This window comes from Hypanus sabinus, chromosome 18 (assembly GCF_030144855.1).
Source record: "Hypanus sabinus isolate sHypSab1 chromosome 18, sHypSab1.hap1, whole genome shotgun sequence".
Taxonomy (NCBI): Eukaryota; Metazoa; Chordata; class Chondrichthyes; order Myliobatiformes; family Dasyatidae; genus Hypanus; species Hypanus sabinus.
Window position 1 is genome coordinate 878789 of NC_082723.1, and position 20481 is coordinate 899269.

The 20481-nt window shown below is 43.6% G+C and overlaps 1 protein-coding gene across 4 annotated transcripts in view; it reads left to right on the top strand.

Moving 5' to 3' along the window:
* The first annotated feature begins 11163 nt into the window (after window positions 1–11163).
* The window catches only part of LOC132407276 (NACHT, LRR and PYD domains-containing protein 3-like), a 141379-nt gene continuing 132061 nt past the window's right edge, over window positions 11164–20481 (top strand). For 3 of the 4 annotated variants that reach the window (XM_059993549.1, XM_059993550.1, XM_059993551.1), the window contains exon 1: window positions 11167–11230. The gene's annotated coding sequence lies outside the window, so the exon portion shown is untranslated. Of the gene's footprint in view, window positions 11231–20481 lie in introns of all 4 variants that reach the window. The other variant, XM_059993552.1, reaches the window with a different exon arrangement.

Below are 20481 nucleotides of genomic sequence, written 5' to 3' on the forward strand. Positions count from 1 at the left end.
CACGCGTTACCTGGTTGGAATGGCAACAGCGGATCTGATGATGGTTATCGTTGTCGCTTTAGTGGATCAGACCAACAAAATCTACGTTTATTCCAGATCCCTGCTCATCACTCCTGTCTGCGCTCTGACACTTGTATTCAGCGTTGTGACGAGGGACTATTCTGTTTGGTTTACGGTCAGTTTTACCTTCGATCGTTTCATCGCAATATGTTGTCGAAAGCTGCGGGAACGATACTGCACTGAGAGAACAGCAGGAGTCGTTATGGTGACCGTGGTTATAGTGAGCTGTGGGAGAAGTGCCCCGTTTTGCTTTGCCATTGAATCTTACATCATTATTGACAACACGCCGTGGCGTTGCGCCCTCACTCATGAATACGCTACTTCACCCGTTTGGAAAGGATACGAATTGCTGGATAGCATTTTAACACCTTTGCTACCAATCGGTTTAATTCTTATCTTCAATGGGTTAACAGTAAGACATATCATTGCGGCAAATAGAGTCCGCAGAGGGCTTCGGAACAGCAGTGATTGTCAGAAGGATACCGAGGTGGAAAACCGCAGAAAATAGATGATTTTGCTGTTTGCTATATCAGCTAATTTCATATTATTTTGGATTCCCTATGTAATTTATTCCATGTATTGGCAAACCGTAAATTATTTTTATGAGGACAGATATTTCAGTTCCCCGCTATACATCCTACAACAACTTGGGCTCATGCTCCAGATTCTGAGTATCTGCACCAATACTTGTATCTCTACACTGACACAGAGGAATTTCAGAGAAGAGCTGAAGAATGGTTTGAAGTATGTGTTTACACTGAATTGCCATTTGTGTAGATAACGCCCATACCCAATTGCAATTCAGAGGAGTTTTGGAATAAAGCAGTTTTAAATATGAGTGGGTTGGTCATAAATTCAGACAATAATTTGCCTGATAATCCAGAAGCATTTTAACACCGTTGTTACGAATCGGCTTAATTCTAGTGTTCAATGGGTTAACAGTAAGACATATCATTGCGGCAAATAGAGTCCGCAGAGGGCTTCGGAACAGCAGTGATAATCAGCAGGATACCGAGATAGAAAACTGCAGAAAATCGATGATTTTGTTGTTTGCTATATCTGCTAATTTCATTTTGTTTTGGGTACCCTATGTAGCACATTACCTGAAATGGCAAACGCAAAATTATTTTTATGAGGACAGATATTTGAGTTCCCCGGTATTTATACTACAGCAATTTGGGTACATCTTGCGAATACTGAGTATGTGCACCAATACTTGTATCTATACGCTGACACAGAGGAAATTCAGAAAAGAGCTGAAGAATGGACTAAAATATGTGTTTACTTTAAATGGCCATCTCTGTATATAACGTTCATGCCCAATTGCAATTCAACGGAGTTTTCAAATAAAGCGGCTTTAAAGCTTAGTAGATTTGGGAAATATGTCCTAAATTTAAAAAAAAAACTCGTCTGTCGGGCCAACTTTAAATCGGAAAATCCACAGACGTTTGCACACTGCAGACAGCTAATTTAGGAAACTGGGTAATGATCCTAAATTGGTTGAAGTACTCCGCAATATCACAGAGACTTGACAATCACAAAGTCAAGAATAGCTTTTGGACATTTGTTCCAAAACAAATGTTCCAAAATGTACGGAGTCGTGTAACGGGAGTAACCGGAGTGATATCGAAGCACAGCGACAGCATAATCGTATCACAGCTGCAGACAGGGAAGCATCCGTGCAGAGATTGTCTGTAGATAGATTGTGAGAAGCACTCGGAATCAGTAAGGGAACAATCATTCGTTTGGCAGTATTCTGTACAGAGCACACACCACACCACCCCCTACTCCAGAGAGAAGGAGAAAACTACGGAGATAGCAAGGAATTGTTCTGGAGATATACTTTAGACAGGTGGCATATTAACACGGTGTTGCAATGGGTAGTGTTCTAACTTCCTGGCGTTAAAGGATTTAGATATGACTGAAATTTCAGTTGCGTCCAGAAAGGAATCCTGGTACAATTAGCCGACAGAAGGACGAGAGAAAAGTCCACCCTGGATCTAGTACCAGGAAATGAAACCCAGCACGTGACAGATCTCTTCACGGGTCAATTATTCGACATTTACTTTAACCTTACCCCAGGATAGAAGCAGACAGTATGGAATGCATTTAGTTGGTTTTATTGGGTAGGATCTTGGAAGCGAATTTTGGGAATGGTGTGCTCCTAGAAATAGGTAACAGATGATTCTTAATGGAACCCTTGCATTGTGGTTCAATATGGCTCTGTCTTATTGAGCCGAGGAACGGATGGTACCATAAAGTCACCCTTCTTGATTTTAGATATGGGACACTTAGATAAGAAGAAGAAAAAAAGATTCTTAAGGTTCAGGAAGAAAGGATCGGGCAGGGATATGGAATGTCACACGGTGGCCTAGACGGATATTAACAACAAACTTAGAAGTGGAGATGAGAGGCCGTCGCAGAAGAAGGTACGTGAAGAAGAAGAGGGTGAAGAGAAAAGGAGTCGGACAGATCAGAAATAAAATAGCTGGATTGCAAGGAGGCAGAGTAGGTCCTTAATGAATCTTTGCTTCACCAGTGAGCTGGACCTTGATGAATGTGGGTACAGCGGAAAAACGCAAATGTGCTGGGACATGCCAAGGATAATGTTTATGCGCTGGAAACTTGTAAGTGATTAATATAAATCATTCTCCGGTGATAGAAGGGATATACTTTGGAGAAAGTGGGCGAAGATATTGCTGCGCTTTTGGACATTAGATTTGCGTCTTCACTTGCTGCAGAAGTAGTACCGGAGGATTGGAGGATAGCAAATGATTTTTTGTTACTTCAAGAAATGCAATAGGGATAGCCCTGAGATTTAAAGGCCAGTAAGTCTTCCGTTAGTAATGGGCAAGGTATTAAAGAGGATTCTTAGGGATGAAATTTGTGAGTATTTGGAGAAACGTATTCTGGTTGGGTCAGTTTATGAGCCTGACTAAATTCTTTGAAAAAGTGAAATAAATATATACAGATGATGTAGGAATACCCAAATTGGGATGTACTGATTTTGCGAAGTATTTGACCGGGTTAAGCATGGTAGGCAAACTCAGAAGGTCAGACGGCATTGCATCTTCGGAAACCTGGCTGCATAAACTCAGAATCGGCTTATTAACAGAATGCAGATTAGGTAGTAGATGGAGTGAATACCGCCGAGAGGACACTGGCCAGTAGTGTTCCACAAGGAATGTATAATTTTTAGTACATTTTGCAACTATGTCTCCGCTCTGCTCTTACAGTTTTCTGAGAGGCTGACTTTAATTTGACCATCCTGCAGCACTTGGATAATTTATTGAATTAGGTCTGACGATGTAAGCAAAATGCTGAATTTCAGAATGGAACTGCCTGTTATATAATCGGATCTTTTTCAATATTACGGGGCAGATGCTCAATTGACATCGAAACAATCTTTTCAAGTGGAATACTCAAAATCAGCATTTCAAAGACTTCAGCAACTTCTTTTGGTGCTACCCCAATGACACAACTTCCGAAAATGCGGATTTGAAATTCCAAATTGAAGTGCACAGGAATCTGTCCGAATGTCCATTTACCTTTCAAAAGTGAGTTTTTCTTACCCGGACGAGGAGCACTCATATCTCTGTCTGTGTAACCATGATTCCACATTGCCGGTATGAAATTCGCGTCTACCTCTGAAATCAACACCAAAGCAGACAAATAAAAGAACATAATATAAATACGCAGGTAAGGCAAAATAAAACCCAAGCTTACACTTTCCTACGTTCAGAAACGTTGAAGGCATCTGGCATAGAAAATAAACAGTTACATTCACGAGTGAGAATCCTTATAAGATATACGAAAGAGCAGAGTGGAAGAAGATCAGGGTGGTTGCAGACACATACACAAAAAGTTCATGTAATTTAGGAAAGAAACCCACCCTCTGAAATCCAGTGAAATTCACGGAAACTTATTTTACTGAACTAAAGAGGCGTTTCCTGACAGTCATATCCCGTTGTGAAGCAGAGGATCAATTCAAACATCCGGTCAATACAAACCTAACAAATACTCGACAACCTTCCATACAATGACGCACGAATTAACTCTCGTTATCTTTCAAAATCCACAAATGTCCAGTCCTCGTTCAATATTTTACATTCTGAAATCATTCATACTTTAAACCATCGCAGAACACGTCGTACTTTCAAGTGTTGAACAGTTCAAAGATAACAGACAATAGGTGCAGAGGTAGACCATTCGGCCCTTCGAGCCTGCACCGCCATTCTGAGATCATGGCTGATCAACAATATCAATACCCAGATCCTGCCTTGTCCCCATATCCCTTGATTCCCCTATCCATAAGATACCTATCTAGCTCCTTCTTGAAAGCATCCAGAGAATTGGCCTCCACTGCCTTCCGAAGCAGTGCATTCCAGACCCCCACAACTCTCTGGGAGAAGAAGTTATTCCTTAACTCTGTCCTAAATGGCCTACCCCTTATTCTGAAACCATGCCCTCTGGTACTGGACTCTCCCATCATACTGGAACATATTTCTTGCCTCCATCTTGTCTAATCCCTTAATAATCTTATAAATTGCAATCAGGTCCCCTCTCAATCTCCTTAATTCCAGCGTGTACAAGCCCAGTCTCTCTAACCCAGGGGTGGGCAAACTTTTTGACTTGTGGGTCACAAAGGGTTCTAAAATTTGACAGGGGGGCCGGACCAGGAGCAGATGGACGGAGTGTTTTGGTAATACACCTCATAAGAGAAAATAAAATATCATGGGATATGTAGAAAACATGTGCTTTAATTTCAATTGAAAAGGAACAAATGCATTACAACAAAATATCTGTCTTTGAAGTCCCATGGTATTTAGCTATTTATTGAAATGACTTTTAAAACACTGAAAATTAAATGAATAAAATACAGCTTTTTTTATTAGTAACAGTTATTATTTTAAAGCACTGAAAATTCTGTTATCCTTCAAGATATTATCATCATCACTCTCCTCCTGCCTGTCTTTATTTCAAAAACGGTAGGAGATGCAGGTCTACTTGTCCTGCTCCTTCTTATTCAATTGTCCCCTGTGCCAAAACTCAACAACGACCAGCACAAGGACAGAACTGTGCAGCGCGCCAGTATGCGGAGCGCATTATTTGATCTGGAGCGCATTTTTTATTTTGATAACGTACGTGCACCTGCGCACTACTCATGTCCATCACTTAAAAGAAATGACATGTAACATGTTAGACTTATTGAAAAAATATTTTCAAATGCATTTTTTACATAACACAACGAAGAAACTTATTTTTAATTTCAGTGGGAACAGTGTTGTTGGTCTCCCTTTTAAGCCAGCGCATCAAAGTCTGGATTTAGTTTTGTTGTGGCGATTCTCAGGATGGATCTGAGGTGTTGGTCAGTTAACTTGGATCTGTGGCTAGCTTTGTTGATGTTCATGACGCTGAACGCCTGATCACACAAATAGGTCGAGCCGAACAAAGAGTAAAGCGCAAATGTGGAGTAATACGCTGCACTTCAACAAAGGTTAATGTGTAGTGGTGTGCTACATGCAACGCTAAAATTACGACACGGAGTCGGTAGCTGCAGTCGAAGAAAAAAACTTTATTCGAAATCCCCAGCCTCACTTTTAAGCCTCCCTCAACCTGCCCCCCGTGGCGCAGAGGCTCCAAAGCTCTGTACTCGCAAATCCCCGCAGGCTATCTCCCTTAGCCGGAACGCTGGCTAATTGTGAGCCGGTTCGGATGTGCCAGGAAATGGGTCGCCACGAATGTATATAGAGTGCGTCATCTATTGGGAAAACGCCAGAATGGCGGGGAAAAAACGTTAACAAGGTTTATTAATATAATTTCATCAAGTTCTGCGGGCCGGATTAAAAAGCTTAACGGGCCGCATATGGCCCCCGGGCCGTAGTTTGCCCATGCCTGCTCTAACCTCTCTGCGTAAGACAGTCCGAACATCCCAGGAATTAACATTGTGAATCTACGCTGCAATTCCTCTATAGCCAGAATGTATTTCCTTAACCCTGGAGATCAAAAGTGTACACAATACTCCAGGTGTGGTCTCACCAGGGCCCTGTACAAATGCAAGAGGATTTCCTTGCTCTTGTACTCAATTCCCTTTGTAATAAAGGCCAACACTCGATTAGCCTTCTTCACTGCCTGCTGCACTTGCTCATTCACCTACAGTGACTGATGAACAAGGACTCCTAGATCTCTTTGTATTTCTCCCTTACCTAACTCCACAAATTTCAGATAATAATCTGCCTTCCTGTTCTTACTCCCAAAGTGGATAACCTCACACTTATTCACATTAAACGCCATCTGCTAAGTATCTGACCACTCACTCAGCCTATCCAAGTCACCCTGAATTCTCCTAACATCCTCATCACATGCAACAATGCCACCCAGCTTAGTAGCATCAGCAAACGTGTTGATGTTATTCTCAATGCCTTCATCTAACTCATTGATGTAAATCGTAAACAGCTGTGGTCCCAATACCGAGCCCTGTGGCACCCCACTAGACAGCACCTGCCATTCCGAGAAAAAACCATTCAGCGTTACCCTTTAATTTCTATCTGCCAACCAGTTTTCTATCCATGTCAATATCTTCTTCCCAGTGCAATGAGCTCTGATTTTACCCCACCAATCTCCTATGTGGGACCTTATCAAATGCCTTCTGAAAATCGAAGTACACTACATCCACTGGATCTCCCTTGTCTAACTTCCTGGTTACATCCTCGAAAAACTCCAATAGATCAGTCAAGCATGATTTGCCCTTAGTAAATCCATGCTGGTTCGGCCCAATCCTATCACTGCTATCTAGATATGCCACTATTTCATCTTTAATAATGGACTCTAGCATCATTCCCACTACTGATGTTAGGCTGACAGGACGATAGTTCTCTGTTTTCTCCCTCCCTCCTTTCTTAAAAAGTGGGACAACATTAGCCATTCTCCATTCCTCAGGAACTGATCCTGAATCTAAGGAACATTGGAAAATGATTACCAATGAATCCGCAATTTCCGTGGCCACCTCCTTTAGTACCCTAGGATGCAGACCATCTGGAGCTGGGGATTTGTCAGCCTTCAGTCCCATCAGTCTACTCATCACCGTTTCCTTTCTAATGTCCATCTGTTTCATTTCCTTTGTTATCCTATGTCCTTGGCCCATCCATACGTCTGGGAGATTACTTGTGTCTTCCTTCGTGAAGACAGAACTGAAGTACTTATTAAATTCTTCTGCCATTTCTCTGTTTCCGATAACAATTTCACCCGATTCATTCTTCAAGGGCCCAACATTGTTCTTAACTCTCTTCTTTCTCTTCACATATCTAAAAAAGCTTTTGCTATCCTCCTTTATATTCCTGGCTAGCTTGCGTTTGTTCCTTAGTTTTTTCTGCCCGTATTGCATTTTTAATTAAGTCCTGTTGTTCCTTAAAAATTTCCCAATCATCTGTTCTCCCACTCACCTTAGCCCTGTCATACTTCCTTTTTTTAATGCTATGCAATCTCTGATTTCCTTTGTCAACCACTGTGGCCCCTTTCCCCCCTTTGAATCCTTCCTTCTCCGGGGGATGAACTGATTTTGCAGCTTGTGCATTATTCCCAAGAATACCTGCCATTGCTGTTCCACTGTCTTTTCTGCTAGGATATCCGTCTCGTTAACTTTGGCTAGCTGCTCCCTCATGGCTCTATAGTTTCAACTGTTCAACTGCAAAACTGAGCTCCGAGCTGCCCTTATCCTTCTGAAATTGCAGATAAAAACTTATCATATTATTGTCACTACCTCCTAATGGCGCATTTACTTCAAGATCGCTTGTCAAATACTGGTCATTACACAAGACTAAATCCAGAAATTCCAGAATAATCAATATTTGGAATCACACAACGTTTAACAAAACCTTTCCAGTCTAAAACAAAAAGACGCATGGGAGTTATGCATCCTCCGCAGGTTAATAATTTGCGATTTAAAGCATGACGTCAGCGTGTCACCAGATTTCCAGCAGCGTCCACGTTTTCTCACCTCCAATCTGTGACCAAGGACAGGGTTTAGATTAAATGAACGTTTTGTTGGAAGTAACAAATTTAGTTCACCACCGCTGAATGAATGCATTTGGTCACTGTACGGGGAAAAACTTCCCACCAAATCCAGTCCGGGACTATCGGTTTTATTGCCTTATTGAAAGCATACTACTCCAGTGCGTTACCTCCCCTATATCACACAGCTACACTTTCATATTCACAAGAGATAACTTTTCCCATCTCTTTCAGCCCCATGCATAAATAGGCACACTGAACGTCAGAAGATATTTTGTGACCATTAGCAGGGCAGTAAGAAAAGCGCAGTATCACTCAAAAAATTATCCTGCCACCAACTTGTCTGTTACTCGTGGAAATGTGCTCATTACAGTTGCTGTTTACAGTTTTAAAAACAGTGATTCTGGAATGAGAAGTTTTTTTTTTGTATGAGGGGAAATTGGTGTTTCTGGGCCTGTTCTCAATGGAGGGGTGGTGACTCTGGGAACAGAAACGTCAATGAAATCCTAAGGTCTGGATAGAGTGATTGGGGCAAGATGTTTTCAACAGTAGGGGAGTCTAAGATCACAATTCCAATGTATTCAGTTATATCTGGGGAGCTTTTCTTCCATCCAGTGGCAGGATCTGAATATCACCTGTATCAATGTCGGGGGTTGATCGTACTTATAGGGTATGTGCAGACAGAAGAATATAATGGAATGTTTAACTACTTAACTGAACAAAGAAGGACACTTCATGGTTCTTACCACAATGTATTGTGTGATGTCCTTTATAAATATCCTATAGTTGACATTTGGATCAGCATCCAACAATGTGTTTTGATTTTGGAACAGCTTCAGCTCTGCTGGAAGTTCTGTAGAGATGGAACTACCAACAGATTTACTGGAGGAACCTCGAGACAGGGTTAAAACAGCCATTGCAATTTTTGCTTCTCCATTACAAAATGGCTGAGAGCTCAGTTTTCATTTTGTCATAATGAAACTCAGAGCGTGTGAGGTTGTTCCTTATTTCCAATTTTCAGTTAGTTCTGCTGAGCCACTTCCTCCACCACAAGGGTGACAGCCCAGCAGAGCTTCAGAGTGTTGAACATTTTTATCGCTCTCTGGTCACTGCCCCTCTGTCGCCTCAGGAGTCGGTGTGGAGGCCCGGATGCCTTGAGCATTCACTGTATGGAACATATGATGTTTATGTTGCAATAAAGAGATAACTAATTAATGTAGGGATTGCATTTAGGCAAAACTGTTTATGATGCCATAAACAGGGGTCAACAGGGATCACTCCCTCCACAATCCCCTTGTTCATTCATCCCTACTCAATAATCTTCCTCCAGATACATATCCCTGCATAGCGCCTAAGTGCTACACCAACCCGTACTCCTCCTCCCTCACCTCCATTCAGAGGCCAAAACAGTCCTTCCAGGTGAGTTCACCTACGAATCTGCTTGGGTCATCTATTGTATCCCGTGCTCCCGATGCGGCCTCATTTACATTGGTGAGACCCACCATAAATTGGCAGACCGTTTTGTCGAGCATCTCTGTATCATTTGCCACAGCGGCCAGACATTTTAATTCTGATTCCCATTCTGACGTCTCAATCAATGACCTCTTCTTGTGCCAAGATAGGACCGCCCTCAGGGTGGAGGAGCAGCACCTTATATTGCATCTGGGTACCCTCCAACGTGATTGTATGAATATTGAATTCTCTTTCCAGTAAACAGATCCCCGCACCCACTTCTCCATTCCCCACTCTGAACTTTCATTTCTGCTGACCACCTTACTTCCCACGGGTCCTCTTTCCTCCTATTGACAACTCTCCGATTCTTTATTCCCCAGACCTTGATCAGCCCGTCACCTGACTTCACCTGTCACCTTCCAGCTCAGCTCTTTCTCCTCCTGGACATTTTTATTCAGATCACTTCTCCCAACCCCTGCCAGTAATATCAACTGTTTACTCTTTTACATAGATACTGCCTGGTGTGCTAATTCCCCAAGCATTTCTTGTGTGTTGCTTTGGATTTCCAGCATTTGCAAACTTTCTCGTGTTTTTGTGCTAATTACCATAACAATTCTCTGGGCTTTGTTGAGATTGTACCTGGAATACGATGTAAAATCCCGCTCCTCATACTAACACCGGTTATACAGACCAAAGAACAAACTGCCGGAGGAACTCAGTGGGTTGGGCAGCATCTGTGGAGGGAAATGGACAGTCAAAATTTCGGGCCGAGACCCTCCCTCTGGACTGAGAGTGGACGGGAAATAGTCGGAGAAGAGAGGTGAGGGGTGGGGATGGGGCAAGAGCTGGTTGATCCAGGTGAGGGGGAGGTGGGAAGTTGGAAATAGTGACAGAGGTGGAAGGTGAGTTGTGAGGGCAACACGGGGCTGCAAGAATTTAATTTAATTCCATGGAGGATTATAAGAAGCTAGAGAGTGTTTCCTTTAGAGATTCACCACACTGATTCCTGGAAGACGATGAAATCTCAGTGATCGTCCTCACTTAAAAAAAGCGGCCGGCAGATATGTGGAGACCAAAAGGATCGAGGAAATGAGGATCAGGGAGGAACATTTAGCTGAGATGGGAGAGCAGCCGCCATCTTGTTGATGGTTTAAGGGGCTGAATGGCCACCTCCTGCTGTTTCTCACTTAATGTCTCAGTGTTCCTGTCCAGTGAGGCTCCGGAGGATTGTGAATAGAAATTAGTGTTTATAAACATACAAATATTTTTAATGAAACCTCCACAAATCGGGTGGGAATTGTGTACCGGACCGGAATGGGGATTGAACCCGTAACTCTGAGAACCGAGAGGTGGAGAGGTGGGGACCGGGAAGATTACCATAACCATGGGAAAAAATTAAAAATGTATCTGGTGTAAATATGAAATAGCGTGTAAAATGCGGCAGGTAGGTCGGGCAGCGTGTCAGGGGCGAGGAGTGGAGTCACCGGTTCAGACGGGACTCCCTCCGTCCGTCACGTGATCCGGTTTCCTGCTCCCATTTCAAACGCAGATCAGCTGCATCTGCAGTTTCCGCTTCCGAGGCCTGATCCCTCTCTAACACACTCCGGATGGGCGGGGTTTTCTTTCCGTTCTCAGTTGAAACGGATCGTCGGCTGGGAGCCCACGGACCGATCGCTGTCTGCGAAACAAATTGATCAAGTTCTCATCGGTGAGTGTTGAGGCCGGTCACTCGGGGTGAACGCAATCGACAATTTCACATCGGGAGTAATAAAGCTGTTCCCGGGGAGTGGGGAATCTGAGTGGGGCAGAGAGTCCCGTTAACCTCCTGAAACTGGTGTCGACCCCTTTCCTGGATAAACCCTGTCGAGGTCGGTCCGGGTTATGGGACCTTCACACCGAACCGCATGAGATGAGCCGCCGCTCAGCCCTTGCTGTTCGGTCCCAGGAGCGGGATGAGGTGGTGACGCCGAGATTAAACCTTTGCATTAAGGTGTACCTGGGGAATTTTACCTCCATCAGCCGGCCCGGTAGCGGATCCAAACTTAAGCTGGATCGACGCCGGGTCGACGCCGGGTCGATTATCGTTTTGCACATTTCCATCATGCTGGAAGCGGCCGTTCGGCCTGTTGTTTTCTTGCAGACAGAGGGTTAAACAGAGTAATCGCACCCTTGGGACACTGCTCCACGTGTATGAGTAGTTTCACCTTTCCCCGTTCAGACAAGACAGTGAGATCCAGATCTCTCACGTCCTCTCGGGGGACTGGGAAGCTTATTTCCATCTTCTCTCCATTGCAACGACTTGCCGAAATGCTAACTGTGTTTTTCGATATCTGGCCCCATTAATGCGGGAATTAAGTCTTGTTCATTTATCTGGGTTTCTCGGGATTGAGTACACTCCCTCCGGAATTTCCAAAGGAGCAGCCCAGGCTGTCTAATATTTCCACACGATTGAAATGGGGAATCTTTATTTGGTTTTCCATGTACAGAGGTTGAGTGAAAATAGTGACTCCGGTATTCTCCACAGAGATCAATATATTGCAGCAGTACATTGAGGTAAAACAAATCATTCTGGTTACAGAGAAAGTGCAGTGCAGGAAGATATGTGGTGCAAGGTCACATCGATTTAGACTGAGGTCAGGAGTCCACTCATCACGCTGTTCACTTCTAACAGCAGAAGGACACCGTCCTTGACCAGGTGGCATGCTTGTTTTATTTTATCTTCGCCCTGTGGGAGGGTGAGAAGTGAGAATGTTCAGTTCTGTGGGGATCTTTCATTATGTTGTCTGCTTTACTGAGGCAGTGGGAACTATAGACAGAGTCCGTGTAGGGAGGTTGATTTCTATGATGTGCTCAGCTGTGTCCACAGTCCTCTACTATATCATTCAGTTAAATGAAGAGCAGTAGCCGTATGAAGATGTGAAGTATCGGGATGGGATACTTTCTGCGGTGGATTGAAAAAATGTGTCGAGTAGAAAACGGCATATACAACATTCCTATTGTTTGTTCTGGCTTTGTTATCTACTCGTGCCTGCTATTATTTTAGGATCCGTGTATTGTTGGAGGACCATTGGAGATCACCCTTCAACCCCTTCTCCCACCTGGATCCATCTGCTCATCCGCTGCATATCTGGTTCAATCTCTGTCCAGTCTGTATCCCACCACCTCAATGATATATATCAACCATCTTGTTCAAACTCTGTCCAGACTGTATCCCACCACCTCAATGATATATATCAACCATCTTGTTCAACCTCTGTCCAGTCTGATTCCAACCACCTCAATGATATATATCAGCCATCTGTTGATCCTCTGTCCAGTCTGTATCCCACCAGCTCAATGATATATATCAACCATCTTGTTCATCCTCTGTCCAGCCTGTATTCCACCACCTCAATGATATATATTAGCCGTTTTGTTCAACCACTGTCCAGCCTGTAACCCACAACCTCAATGATATATATCAGCCGTTTTGTTCATCCTCTGTCCAGTCTAAATCCCACCACCTCAACGATATATATCGACCATGTTGTACAACCTCTGTCCAGCCCTTATCCCATTGCTGCAATGATATACTTCAGCAATGTCTGTTTCAAACTTTGTCTTCATTCTGAAGTTTTGCTTTGCATTTTTTCCATGGTTGTTGTTTTTTTTTATAGCTGGGACTACCAGAAGTTTAATTGAACACAACATATGGCAGCTTAAAAGGAGCCATTTCAATTAGTTTCACCGTCACAAAATGGCTGCAGATTTATCAAAATGGAACTCGTAACATCTGATGTTGAGTTTGTTATTTCTTTTTTCGGTTATTTTCGGTGAACCATTTCCGCTGTTTCCAGGGTAACAGCCCGTCAGAGCTGCAGCAAGTGATGCACAGTTTTATCGCTCTGTGGTCACCGCCTCTCAGCGGAGAGACAGCGGCCTCAGGGGCAAATGTAACAGAAAGATAGTGGCAGGAAAGGATGCTGTCAGCATCGACTATACGGGATGTGTTACACCAGGGTCGGAAAGAACTCAGAACTAACAAATTGGTTCGGGTGGGTTGGGAATTACAGTTTAGAGTGGCAGTCAGTTACTATCTATACATTAAAGTGAAGCGGGAAAAATACAACAGTTGCAAGACATTTAAAGTAAGGAGGAGAAAATACTGGAAACTCTCAGCAGATCGGCAGCATCTCGCACAGTCTCAGCTCTGGAACTGGGTCTTCCACCATTTCTCCTGTCAGAGATGTAGTCTGATGTACTGAGGTCCCAGCATTTTCTATTTATAATTTTACATTTTGTTCCTGCTACACTGCTGGAAACACAGCAGCCAGCTGTGCTGGGCAAGATCCCACACAGCAAGAAGATTGTGATCAAATATTCTCGGTTTAACTGCTGGGATCAGGTATCCACATCCTCTATACAGAGCGGACAACCAGCCTGAGCACGGGCCCCGGCAGAGGGTCATTAGATTTCAATTCCACCTGAGTTTGTCAATCGGAAATGGTAGGAACACCACCGCAAATCGCCGGCACCAAATCGTCTTTGTTTAGGTGATAATGTTGGGCTGGTGACTCTGATGATATGGAATTGGAAGTATACGGACTTCACTGCAGGTTGGTAGTTCTACAGCTGGGATCAGAATTTTCTCAGTCTGCAGTGAAGCTGAAGTCTCGGGCGGTTGGACATTTTTTATGGGGAAATCATCGTCTAAACTGCCCAATGGGAAATCAAATCTGTCAAGTATTTTGGAGTATTTAAGAGTTAACTAGTGAGTTGGGTGAAGTTGGGCAGTGATGCTGTTCATCTGAACTTTGGTAAAGTCTGTAACAAAATCCCGCATGGCAGCTGATCGGGAAGGTTCTGTCACGTGGGATTCACGGGGAGCTAGCGAGGTGGATTCACACCGGGCTCGAGAACAAGAAGCAGAGGGAAATGACTGAAGATGGATTTAGTGAATGGAGGCCTGTGACGAGTGCAATGTGTGTGTCAGTGTCGAGACCTCTGTAATTTATTATTATTCATTATTCATGCCATTGATTTCTATATGAATGTACATGGCAAGATTAGTAAGTTTGAATTGAATTAAATTGAATTGATTTCTTACAACCTTTACATACATGAGGAGTAAAAATCTTTATGTTACGTCTCGATCTAAATGTGCAACGTGCAATCAAAGTGATTTATGATAATTTATAATAAATTGAGCAGTCCATATAATATAGTGTATACTCAAATCAGCGTGAGGTAATTAGTCTGATGGATCGGTGGGAGAATCTGTCCCGGATCCTGTTAATCCTGGCTTGTATGCTGCGGTACCATTTCTTGGATGGTAGCAGCTGGAATAGATTAACGTTGGGGTGACTCGGGTCCCCAATGATCTTTCGGGCTTTTTGTACACACCTGTCCTTGTGAATTTTCTGAATCATGTACACTTATGGACTTTGGGCTTTTCGCAGCACTCTCTGCAGAGTCCTGCGATTGAGGGAGGTACAGTTCCCATACCAGGCAGTGAAGCAGCCAGTCAGGATGCTCTCAGTTGTGTCCCCGTAGAAATTCCTTAGGTTCTGGGAGACTATACCGAACTTCCTCAACTGTCTGAGGTGAGAGAGGCGCTGTTTTGCCTTTTTTCATCACACGGCCAGTGTATACAGACCACGTGAGATCCACAGTGATGTGAATGCCAAGGAACTTAAAGCTATTCACCCTCTCAGTCCCAGATCCATTGAAGTCAATAGCCTGTATCCGTTCCTCCTGTAGTCCACAACCAGCAGCTTTATTTCGGCAGAGTTATAAATACTGATTTCAACAGATCGTCAGGCAATACACCAGACTCGTATACACCATTAATCAGTTCAAAAACAATACCTATTCCCTGATCTTCTAGGGCTTGTATCAATTCCACTGAAATTTCTTCAGGTCCAGTGGCTTTACCATGTTTCATGCTTTACATTGCTTTAGTTATTTCTTCTTTGGTAATAGGTGGGCCAGAGTTAGGGTGTTTAATATTTGGGGGTTCCCCTTTATTATCTCCAAAATGTTCTATATACTGATCCAGCTCTCATATACTTTATCTGGATCAGTTAGGATGGATTCAGCCATTCTTCCTTTGCAATATTGCACAATTGCCTGGTCTGCGACATTGATTGTATGTCCATAAAGTGATGTTAGGTACAAGAGTGTCTGGACATATGAGTGGAACATTGATTCTATATTCATAGCGATGTTAGGCACAGGAGAGTCTGGAACTGTCAGGAAATGTTAAGCCAGTAGTGGGTGGGGTGTAGAGGGTGGGTTAGTGAGTAGAGATGTTGAGCAGGCTTACTGCCTCGGGGAAAATAACTGTTTTGAGTCGGGATTGTCCTGACGTGGATGTTACAGATCCACAATTCCTTAAAGGTAGCACCAGTGTCGTAAAGAGCTTAATGGGCATATTGACCTTTATAACGCAGGCTATTAAGACGAGGGGTTGGGATGTTAATGCTAAATTTGTAAAATATACCGTGTTTCCAAAATATGCAGAATTGTGTGCAGTTTCGGTCAGCTACTGGGAGGAAAGATATCGACAGGAGTGAAAGAGTGCCGGAAAAATTACACGGATATTGCTGGTATTTCGGAAAATAATTGTAGTGACAGTTTGAACAGGTTAGAACTTGATTACCTGGAATACAGGGGAATGTGGGGGTATCCTAGAAGGATTCAAACTTTTCTAAGCCATCTGCCCCTACAATTAAAGGAAGGGTCATGGACCGCAGGTTGGGAACCCCTGCTAGAAATAGAGAAGTCTCTGATGGTATAAACAGGGTGAATGCAGATAGGCTTTTTCCCCTCAGGTTGTGTAAGAACATGAATTTTGGGCAATATGTGACACAATTAAGGGAAATCTGAGGGAGAACTTCTTCACTCAGAGGGCGGTGCGAATGTGGAATGAAGTAAGAGATGAAGGTTTGATTGTGGTATTTGAGAGATGTTTGAGTAGGTATATGGACGAGGGAGGTATAGAGAGCTGTGGTCTGAGTGCAGGACGATGGAACCACACCGAACATGTGACGGAATGGATGGGCTAACAGTCCTGTGTCTGTGCTGTTAGGGTTTTATGAATCTGTATTGAAACTTCTACACATAATCGACATTTATTGCAGATGGGTTGTATCCAACAATGATATTTTATTTTGGACCAGCGGCTGGACAGTTGAGAGCTCTGTAGAACTGTAACTACCCTGAGATAGGTAGGTATCTTATGGATAGGGGAATCAAGGGATATGGGGACAAGGCAGGAACCGGGTATTGATAGTAGATGATCAGCAGTAATGATCAGAATGGCGGTGCAGTCTCGAAGGGCCGAATGGTCTACTTCTGCACCTATTGTCTATTGTCTATTCAGACTTACTGAAAGCACCTCGACAGGGTAAATGCAGCCACTGGAATTTTAGCATCACCGTTGCAAAATAAAATGGCTGAATGTTCAGTTCATCTTTGTCAGAGTGAAACCGAGAACCTGTCACACTGCGTTTGTTACTTCCTTGCTCGGTTATCTTTGCGAGCCACTTCCTCCGTCACCAGGGCAACAATTCACCAGAGCTGCAGAGAGTGTGAACTTGTTTATTGCTCTCAGGTTGTTGACTCTGCGGAGAGAGAGTGGCATCAGATACGAGGATGCTTTTAGTATTTACTGTACGGGATGGAATGGAGAAGGCTGTACGGATTGTATTTATCCAGTTCTGTTCAGGGTGTCAACTACCGTGCAGTCAGTCAATCGTTTCTGCATCAAAAGAACAAAAAAAATCCTGTACTGAGTTTCTAGTGCTATATTTTCAATGTTATATTTAAAATATTTTGTTCCTATTACACGACGGGGTAGGTGGCTGCTAATTGACCTTGGCTACACCACACTCAACAATAAAATAATGAACAAATGTACTCAATGTAGCTGTGGAGACAAGTTGAAATGTATCAGCGCCCTCTTTATGACCCAATGTCCATGTTTCCCGGCTGATCCCCGTCCAGACAAAGGATCATCAGGCTCCAGTTCTGTCATCGGTTGTTGTGGGAGTGTAAGATTTTGAACTGGGATTATCTGAGACACTGACGCATATTACCGGCAGCAAAGAGCCCTGGGAGAGTTGGTGCTTGAGATACAATCTTGGGATTGGCTTCCAGGAATATGGAACTGTCAGAGTTTGAGCTTTGGTCTAGTTAGTGCTTTTACAGATGCGGCTGGCTCATTCCTTCCGCAATGAGGCAGACGTCCCCGGGGGATGGATATGGGTAGCGTGAATCTCTCAGTGAGAGATGTAGAAAAGATGTACGAGGCTCTTGGTGTGGGCTGTGACCCTCTGAGGTTGGATCCTGGGTTACCACACATGTCTTGACCCAGATAAAATGAATCAGGGGATCAAGTTTGTGACAACTGATGTTTGGTGTTTGGTGATGTCAGATGTTTGGCTCCGAAATTCCTTTGAGAACAAAGCATATAATGAGTTCCCATTCCATCCCTCACAGGGAGAGGCTGTAATTAAATACGCGGTTTTGTGTTTGCACCAGTAGAAATAGACAGGGGTTTCAGAATTCAATTCACATTTGGAAATTCCCCCTCACTGTCACTTGTCTATCTGCCAGTGGGAGTCAAAGAGAGATTCAAGATGCTGAAAGTGGAACAGAACATAGAACAGTACAACACAGGAACAGGGCATTCGACCACAATTGTGTGTCAAACCCGCTGAAAAGTAAATCAACCCCCCCAAAAAAAAACTAATGACTCCTACCCACACAATGTCCACATCCTCTCAATGTTCCTCACACCCATGTGCTTATTGAAACGTCTCTTAAAAGCCTCCAATGTATTTGCTTCCACCACCATAACAGACAGTGCATTCCAGGCATCCGCACCTCGCTGAGTGAAACAACTTACCCTCACATTTCCTTTTCATCTGCTCCCTCACACCTTAATTGTGTGTCCCCTGCTATTAGACATCTCAAAACAGCGAAAAGATACCCCTGTGTACTTTATCTATGTCTTTCATAATCTTATAAACCTCTACAGATCTTCCCTCAGTCCCAACCACTTGAGCACCCCAACATTTTCCACTAAAAACTGGATGATGTTTGAATCCATTCTGACGAAAGGTCAGGAAACCGAATCGCTGACATTTTCCCCTCTCCTCACAGTTGTTCCTTACCTGCTGAGCGTTTCCTGTGATTGCAGTTTCTCTTTATAACGTTCATCCTGAACATTTAAATCTCCCGCGAATCGATCAGTGCATCAGAGCTTGTATTGTGAGAGTTGATTGAAGAGTAAAGAAAACACAGCTTTTCCCAGTACATTATCCTGGTAACAATTGACCTGTTTTTCCCGGAAATGTTTTCAGTACGGCTATTGCAAACAAGGTTCACAAGAATAATCTCAGGGATTACAGGCATTATGTATGTGGAACATTTGATGGCTGTGGGCCTGAGTTCAGTGGAGTTCAGAGGGATGGTGGTTGGGGGGGGCGGGAAATTAGGGTGGGAGTGATTACTTACACCAACTGAATAACAGTTCTCGGCGCAGTGGGAATGGGAAGGGTGGCTTGATTAGACGGAAAGTCTGGGGTCTGAGATTGCAGCCTCAGAATGAAGAAGCTTCACTTTAAAACCTCCCCAACTGTGATCCCCCTCTCCCTCAACCATGATCCCCCCTCCCCAACCGTAACTCCCCGCTCCCTCAAACGTGATCCCCCCTCCCCAACCGTGATTTATGTTCTGTATTGCTAAATAGGTTGAGTATTATAGCAAGGAAGCAAGAATACCGTGCTGGGAAAAAAAAAACATCCTCCATGACTGATTATGAAGCAGACTAGAATGAACGAATCACCTAATTCTGCTCCTATACATAATGATTTTCATCTTATACCATAACTGAACGATGACTTCTTTGTATCCCATCCCATCAGAAAATCTTCAGATTCTGGAAATCCAAGCAACACACACAAAATACTGTAGGAACTCAGCAGGCAATGCAGCATCTATTGAGAAGAGTAGAGTCGACGTACAGATGCTGCTTGGCCGGACGAGTTCCTCCAGCATTTTATGTGTGTTTTTTTTTGTATCCCATATCAGTCTTTGTAAAGTGTGAGGACAGTTCCAGATTTCTTCACTCGAATCAAGATTATACATTCAAGATTTAGATGTCAGGCTAATGCTTTGATCTCGTTTGTATGAGTAACATACTTCATTATCTCTCTGGTTAAAGTTAGATCTGGCCTGTGAGATTTATTGGAAGAAAAGCCCAACTCAAGAAGGGAGGGAAGGAGAAAACGGAGAACTATCGCCCTGTTAGCCTAACGTCAGTCGTGAGGAAGATGCTTGAGTCCATTATTAAGGGCGAAATAGTGGCACATCTTGATGGCAGAAATAGGATTAGGCCGAGCCAGCATGGATTTACCAAGGGCAAGTCATGCTTCACTAATCTGTTGGAGTTTTTTGAGGGTGTAACAAGGATGTTAGGCGAGGGTAAGCCAGTGGATGTTGTGTACCTAGATTTTCAGAAGGTATTCGATAAGGTGCCACATAGGGGATTGGTGAGTAAAATCAGAGCTCATGGCATTGGGGGCAAGGTTTCAACATGGATAGAAAACTGGTTGGCAGATAGAAAGCAAAGGGTAGCAGTGAATGGGTGTTTCTCGGACTGGCTGGAGGTGACTAGTGGGGTACCACAGGGCTCTGTATTGGGACCACAGCTCTTTACGATTTATGTCAACGATTTAGATGAGGGCATTGAAAACTATATCAGCAAGTTTGCTGACGATACTAAACTGGGTGGCATTGTGACATGCGAATAGGACGTTAGGAGAATACAGGGAGACTTGGATAGGCTGGGTGAGTGGGCAGATGCTTGACAGATGTCATTCATTGTGAATAAATGTGAAGTTATCCACTTTGGAAGTTGGAACAAGAGGGCAGAGTATTGTCTGAACGGTGTAGAGTTAGGTAAGGGAGAAA